General features: G+C 42.3%; 1 pseudogene; it reads left to right on the top strand.

Annotated features, from left to right (window-relative positions):
* Window positions 1–3,049: 3,049 nt before the first annotated feature.
* Window positions 3,050–7,390, top strand: LOC120679293 (annotated as a pseudogene).
* Window positions 7,391–7,468: the final 78 nt, after the last annotated feature.

The raw sequence follows: 7,468 nt of genomic DNA, 5'->3' as shown, positions 1-7,468 counted from the left end.
CAAAACAGCAAGAAGCGTTTGAGAAGATCAAGATTTATTTGTCTTCACCACCCGTGCTCAAGGCGCCTAGGAGAGGAGTACCTTTCAGGCTTTATGTGGCTGCTGAAGACAAGGTTATTGGGGCTGTTTTGACTCAAGAAACCGAAGGGAAGGAGTATATCATTACATACTTAAGCTGACGACTTATTGATGCGGAGACAAGGTATACATTTATTGAGAAGTTGTGTTTGTCTCTTTATTATGCTTGTACCAAATTGAGACATTATCTACTATCTAGTACTTGCATAGTAGTATGTCAAACCGATGTGATCAAACATATGTTACAAAAGCCGATTTTGAGTGGTAGAATTGGCAAGTGGGCTTATGCGTTGGTTGAGTATGATTTGGCTTGTGAACCTTTAAAATCTATGAAAGGCCAAACTATAGCGGATTTTATTGTTGAGCATCGGATTAATGACAAGCATGATTTAGAAGTTGGCTATATTACTTGCACACCGTGGAAGTTGTACTTTGATGGATCGGTTTGTGATGATGGTCAAGGAATTGGTGCTGTTCTTATCTCTCCGAATGGTGCTGTTTTTGAGTTTTCAAATCGATTAGAAGAAGAGTGCACAAATAACCAAGTTGAATATGAAGCGCTTCTATTTGGCTTGGAATTCTTGCAATCCATGGGCGTGAAGCATGTTGAAGCCTTTGGAGACTCTCTTCTGGTGGTGCAGCAAGTATCCAAGGTATTCCAATGCTATAATGGTTCTCTAAATGCATATCTTGATAAATGCTTCGATATTATTTCTTCCTTCGATGAATTTATTATTAAACATATTCCGAGGGAAGAGAATGGAAAGACAAACACTCTTGCTCAGCAAACATCTGGCTATAATGTTACGAAAAAATATTTCAACATTCGCAAGCTGATGCAAACAAAAGCCGACTTTCTGGTTCTGGACCAACCGGTCCGACCGGTATGTGAAACCGGTCTGACCGCTCTCACCGGTCTAACCGGTCCAGAGACCGGTCTAACCGACAGTGCTGCTGTCAGTTCTGATTCGGCCAATAAAGATGATTCAGTTGTTTCGGCCGAAGCCCAGGATTGGAGGGTTCCTCTTATATCATATGTGAGAGATCCTGGTTGTGGTACGGAGAGAAATATTCGGCGTTTGGCTTTCAAGTATGTTTTAATTGACGATGAGTTTTATTGTCGAACTGCCGAAGATTTGCTTCTCAAGTGTTTAGACTCGGATCAAACCCGGGTTGCTATGGGTGAGGTTCATGAAGGTATTTGCGGTACTCATCAATCGGCTCCCAAGATGAAGTGGTTACTTAGAAGAGCCAGTTTCTATTGGCCCACCATGCTATCCGATTATTTCAAATACTATAAAGGGTGTGAAGAATGTCAGCGGTTTGGTGATTTACAATTGGTACCCGCTGCGTTGATGCATCCTATTATTAAACCATGGCCGTTCTGAGGTTGGGGGTTGGATTTTATTGGGCAAATTAATCCTCCATCTTCAAAGGGACATCGCTTCGTGTTAGTTGCTACGGATTATTTTACTAAGTGGACCGAAGCGGTTCCTTTGAATAATATGACACATAAGGAGGTAATTGAGTTTATTACTGAGCATATTATTCATATATTCGGTATTCCACAAACTTTGACGACGGATCAAGGTTCTTCATTTATATCATAAGAGGTGCGTGCCTTTGCCGAGTCTTACAAGATTAAGTTGCTCAATTCATCTCCATACTATGCTCAGGCCAATGGACAGGACGAGTCTAGTAATAAGATTTTGATCAAACTTGTCAAGAAGAAGATAGAAGAAAATCCTAGGAGGTGGCATGAAGTGTTATCCGAAGCATTATGGGCTCATCGTATATCTAGACATAGTGCTAATAAGGTTACTCCTTTTGAGCTTGTGTATGGTCAATAGGCCATTTTACCCGCTGTGGTAAATCTGGACGCTTATAGATTAGCAAAACAAAATGACCTCTCCGCTGTTGATTACCATGATTTGATGATGGATAATATTGATGAGGTAACCGATAAATATTTCAAGGCTTTGATGGAAATTGAGAAAGACAAGCTTCGGGTGGCCAGAGCATACAACAAAAAGGTAAAACTTAAATCTTTTCAGGTTGGGGATCTGGTTTGGAAAACAATTTTGCCTCTTGGGATGAAAAGCAACAAGTTTGGCAATTGGTCGCCAAGTTGGGAGGGTCCATACAAGATTATCAAGGTTATCTCCGGTAATTCATACATGATGGAGACGGTGCAAGGGGAGCGTTTACCAAGGGCTATCAATGGGAGATACTTGAAGAAGTTCTATCCTAGCGCGTGGCAAAGTGCATGAAGACAAAGACGGCCAGTATTGGATATCGCCCTTAGTTTTATTTTTAGACTTGTATGCTCTGTGTAAAACATGTACATCAGGATATTTCTTGCTTTTTGGCTTGTGAAACTCACCAAAAAACAGGGGGGCATATTTTGACAACCAATTATGGCAGTTCAGAGGCCGATCGGTCTGACCGGTCGGTCCAGTTGTAATCCAAGTAGCCTTCGTTTTATTTTGGAAATTCTTGTACAAACCGACTTGGAGAGGGGTACGACTTCCCCGGCCTATAAATATGAAGGATAAGGCCGATTGAGGTATTCCTAATCGAATCAAATCAAAATACATCTACTTTTTGTTCCTTTCAAACCCTAGCTTTTCCAAACCCAAATTTTTTTCTTCTTGCGTCCCGGCGACGTTCGAAGGTGTTATGAGTGGCCAAACCGAAACCCTTCCTTCCTTCCCCAAGCTCCCGCCACCGCCGCCTGCCCCCTTCCTTTCCCACCGGAGCTGCCGCTTGCTTGAAGAGATGGGTAATCGCCCCCGTCACCAGTTATAGTCGACGTCCTCCGTTTGTACCATTTGCCGCCTCATACGGAAAGGCGGCGGTGTCGCTGTCCTCGGCTCCTCTGCGGAGGACGTCGCCGACACCCTCCGCATCCAACGCCCCGAGCTCCGCCGCAAGAAGCTCAAACCCTTCATCGAACTAGTTCGCCGCATCCTAGCCACCATCCCCTCTCCTGATGACTCCGCCAACTGCCGCCGCCAATATGCCCACGCCACCTCCTCCTCCACCACCTCCGTCGGAGATTCGGATGTCAAGTACGCCTCGCAAACGCCCAAACAGAACCCCTGCACTAACCAGCAGGTGGAGATTGAGACATCTGACGGTGGGGGCGGCGGCGGCGATGCTAAGCCAGAGGCTCCTGTCTCCTCCGAACAAGTTGTCAGTAGTGTGGACAAGTGGCCGAGTTTTGCTCATCTCGGCGGAATGGAGGAGGTGATTGAGAAGCTGCTGGTGGAAGTGGTGGTGCCCCTGTGCTGTCCGGAGCTGCCGCGTAACCTTGGGGTTAGGCCTGTTGCCGGGCTACTACTGCACGGACCGCTCGGTTGTGGGAAGACCACCCTTGTACATGCCATTGCCAATGGGACTGGTGTGCCCTTCTACAAGATCTCAGCCCCCGACATCGTGTCTGGGGTATCTGGTACGTTTTCAACTCTTTCCCATCACAGATTGGGAACGTATTTGGACATATAGTTTTGAACTGATGCATCATGTTTGATGCTAGAAATGATTAAAATGAGGGCAATGGTCAGTGGTAGACCTGCGATTTAGATGTTCTAGCTTCTGAAACCTTATAGTCTTCATTAGGTACAATTTGACAAGGCTGCTCATTCTTTTCGTTGTTGTTTCTTCTGAAACCTTTTTCGTATAGTCTTCATTAGGTGCAATAGGTTGCGCATTCTTTTCATTGCTGCTTGAATATAAGCTATAAACTGCTTTTTATCGGGAACCCAAAATTACTTCAGTCACAAGTTAGAATGTAAAACCAATAATATGTGCTGCCCTTTTGAGCAACAAATGCAGCTGCACAAGATTAGGATTGTCAATTGCCGCAGAAAGTCAGTAGTTGAACGTATCATATGCATAGTGATTGATCAATAGAATATTGAAAAGGTGTTGCCACGGATGAAACTTGTCACTGCAATCATGAAATCATTATCACACTGAATAGCTTCTCAAGGTTCACAAATGATTTGCAGTTGAAAACAATTGATATCGCCTTAAACAATGAAGGAAAGGATATGCAGTTTCCCCCCTCAAAATTTATCAATGGTCTCCTGTTTTCCTTCTGATAAGTTGTGGTGTCAGGATTCATGCGTCAGATCATCACATACATAATGCCTATGTTCTTGTAGGAGGTTCTGAAGAGAACATCAGGGGCTTGTTTCAGAAGGCATATAGGACTGCTCCCTCAATTCTATTCATAGATGAGATAGACGCAATTGCATCCAAGAGGGAGAATCTGCAACGAGAGATGGAGCGACGGATAGTTACTCAACTGATGACATGCATGGATGAATTCCACCGGAACATTGGTGGCGATGATTCTGACGCCGCTTCATCTGAAAAGAATCCAGGTTATGTTATAGTCATTGACTCATTGGAGCTACGAATAGGCCTGATGCCGTGGACCAAGCTCTTCGAAGGCCAGGAAGGTTTGATCGAGAGATATATCTTGGCGTTCCAGATGAGAAGGCACGGAATCAGATACTGAGGATGCTTGCTCGGAAGCTTCGACTTGAAGGCCAGATTGACTTTTTCAAGATAGCAAGGGCCACGGCAGGTTTTGTTGGTGCTGACTTGGAGGCATTAGTCAATAATGTTGGGTATCTGGCAATGAGGAGAATGATTAATGACAAAAAAGTTCAATATTGTTGTGAGCATGAGGTAAACATGAAATGGTGGAAGAAGCTGTCTTGGGATGCAGGCGAGAGTGTACATGCTACCATGAATGACTTTGAGGTATAACTTTTATATGTAGAGCTTATGCCGAGAATTCTATTTAATTTCAACCAGTGCAAGCTCAATTTAGATTTTAACTTGACCTGTTTTTTCCGTAACAATATTTTTTTCCTTCCATATTGTTTAGTACAAGAGTTCCACTGTTAATTTTGTGTTGTGTAAGTTGATACATATTGCAAGATTACCTTTTCCTTCCTTGGTGTGTTCATGTTTTGTAGACGCTCCTTTCCCTCCAATTTTCTTCTGTTATTGGAATTTTTATAAGATTCACTTGGATTTACATTTTAACATGCATTTTCAGTTTGCATGTTTTTCTTTTCTTTCCCTGACTAGATTCACTTTACTTTGCTGAAGGAAGCAACAAAGTTGGTTCAACCCTCTTTGAGAAGGGAAGGATTTTCTTCTGTTCCTGATGTCACATGGGATGATGTTGGAGGTCTTGATTCATTGAGGAAAGAGTTTGAACGCTACATTGTTAGATGTATTAGGAGCCCTGAGGATTATGATGTGAGTAAATTGCACTTAAAATCCCAACGGACTGTGTTCTACTCTTATTACTTCCTGATTTGTTATGCTGTAGCCTTTAGTGTTTGACACATTAGGAGCTAAGTGCATTTCAGAATTTGTACGACAGACAACTGTGGTGTTTATTTGCTATACTTTGTAATACCTATAAATCTTTTATTAATATTTAGTACATGAGTTTTGTTTCTTGCCTATAAGGAATTTGGAGTGAGCATGCAAGATGGCTTCCTGCTGTTTGGACCTCCGGGTTGTGGGAAAACACTCATAGCAAAAGCAGTGGCACATGAGGCGGGGGCTAATTTTATTCATATTAAGGTAACTGATGTTTGCTTTTCCATATATTTATGCCACCTTATCAAGTTCACACAGATAATGCTGACATAATTCTCATTCTGGAACTAGGGGCCCGAGCTATTGAACAAGTATGTTGGGGAGAGTGAATCAGAAGTTAGGAAAATATTCAGCCGTGCACGCATTAACTCCCCGTGCATAATTTTTTTTGATGAGGTAAGGGTTTTTGTGTAGCCTGTCAGTACTTTATATTACGTTGAGGTAAAACTGTGTCAAAAACTTTAAACAAGTCTGGATGCTTGATGCCTCTATATACTATCAGAAGCAGTAAACGAAATTCAATGTGTTGGCTGTCAAACTGTAAAATATGTATATGTTGTTCAAGTGTTTATCCCCTTTCATTTGATAGGTAGATGCGCTGGCAACAAAAAGAGGTAAAGAGGGGGGATGGGTTGTTGAGCGCCTCCTTAACCAGGTTTGAATGTTTTGGGACAACCTCTAAAGTCTAAACCTTCCTGTTTTTTCCTTGCCATTGCTTTTCTGATGTATGTTATTCTGGTTCTTCTGTCTGCAGTTACTTGTCGAACTTGATGGTGCTGGTCAGCGTAGAGGTGTCTATGTGATAGGAGCTACAAACAGGTAACTGTCAATTGACCTATTGTTTAGATATGCGTTTAACGCTGAATGGAAGGTGAACTATAGCCCTTTTCTGGTACAGAATTGATGTGATAGATGATGCTATTCTACGGCCTGGTAGATTTGGAAAGAAACATTATGTACCTTTACCTGGTGCTGACGAACGGGTTTCAATATTAAAGGCACACGCTCGAAGCAGGCCCATCTCATCAGGAGTTGATTTGAATGCATTGGCATGCCGAGAAGAGTGCAGCAATCTCACTGGTGCAGACCTAGCATTCCTGGTAATACATGTGATCTCATCAAACAAACCTCTGTTTGAATATGCCCAAAGGGTGCATGAGTGCTTCTGTTTATAAAATTTAGATTCTTTTTAGCTCTGAGGATGAGTCTTGTATTATCAAATTGCAGCACTATTGTATTATTGCATTCTGTCTTGATCATCCTGTATTATTGCAGCACTATTGTGTGTGTATCAAATTGATAATTTTAAAATGTTCAACAAATGGAACTAACATGCTTTCTTCATCAGGTGGATGAGGCAGCCATGGCTGCTTTGGATGAGAGACGTGAGTTCCTTGAGAACGGGACATCATCGATGAGTTCGTCTCCTCGTTCGATTGAGCTCGCACACTTTGAACGAGCCTTATCAAAGGTGAAGCCATCAGTATCCGAACAGGCAAGTGCATAAGAGTAACTATGCATATATCTGCAGCAGGATGATATTATATAGACACTGTTTGCTAATCTTTGAGTTCACCATTGTGACACTGTTTGCTGTTTTCACCATGGCTCTCTTTCCTCTTGGTTACAGCAAAGGAAATATTATGAGGCATTGTCGAAGCGATACTCATCAACCTGATGGATCACATCTTGGCGTGTGTGGCATAAACTTTGTATGTCATCATTGCTACCCACTGCCGGCAATGCGGCATCCTAGGGAATAGTGCTCACGCGGTGCCAACCTATTTTGGTTTTGCTTTATCTTTACCTGCTTAACCTACAAATTCTGTTTGACTTTATAACCATAATAAATGAATGTACTACAATCATGTTTGAAATATGCAGAACACATTTTGTGCCATTGTGTTCTTTCCCTGATTTTGAGTTGTAATTGTGATTTTACCCTCATTTTTTAGGGTTTGTGATTTTATCCTCACTT

The sequence above is a fragment of the Panicum virgatum genome, chromosome 6N (genome assembly GCF_016808335.1).
Source record: "Panicum virgatum strain AP13 chromosome 6N, P.virgatum_v5, whole genome shotgun sequence".
NCBI classification, from domain to species: Eukaryota; Viridiplantae; Streptophyta; class Magnoliopsida; order Poales; family Poaceae; genus Panicum; species Panicum virgatum.
This window is presented reverse-complemented; position numbering and strand designations above follow the sequence as displayed.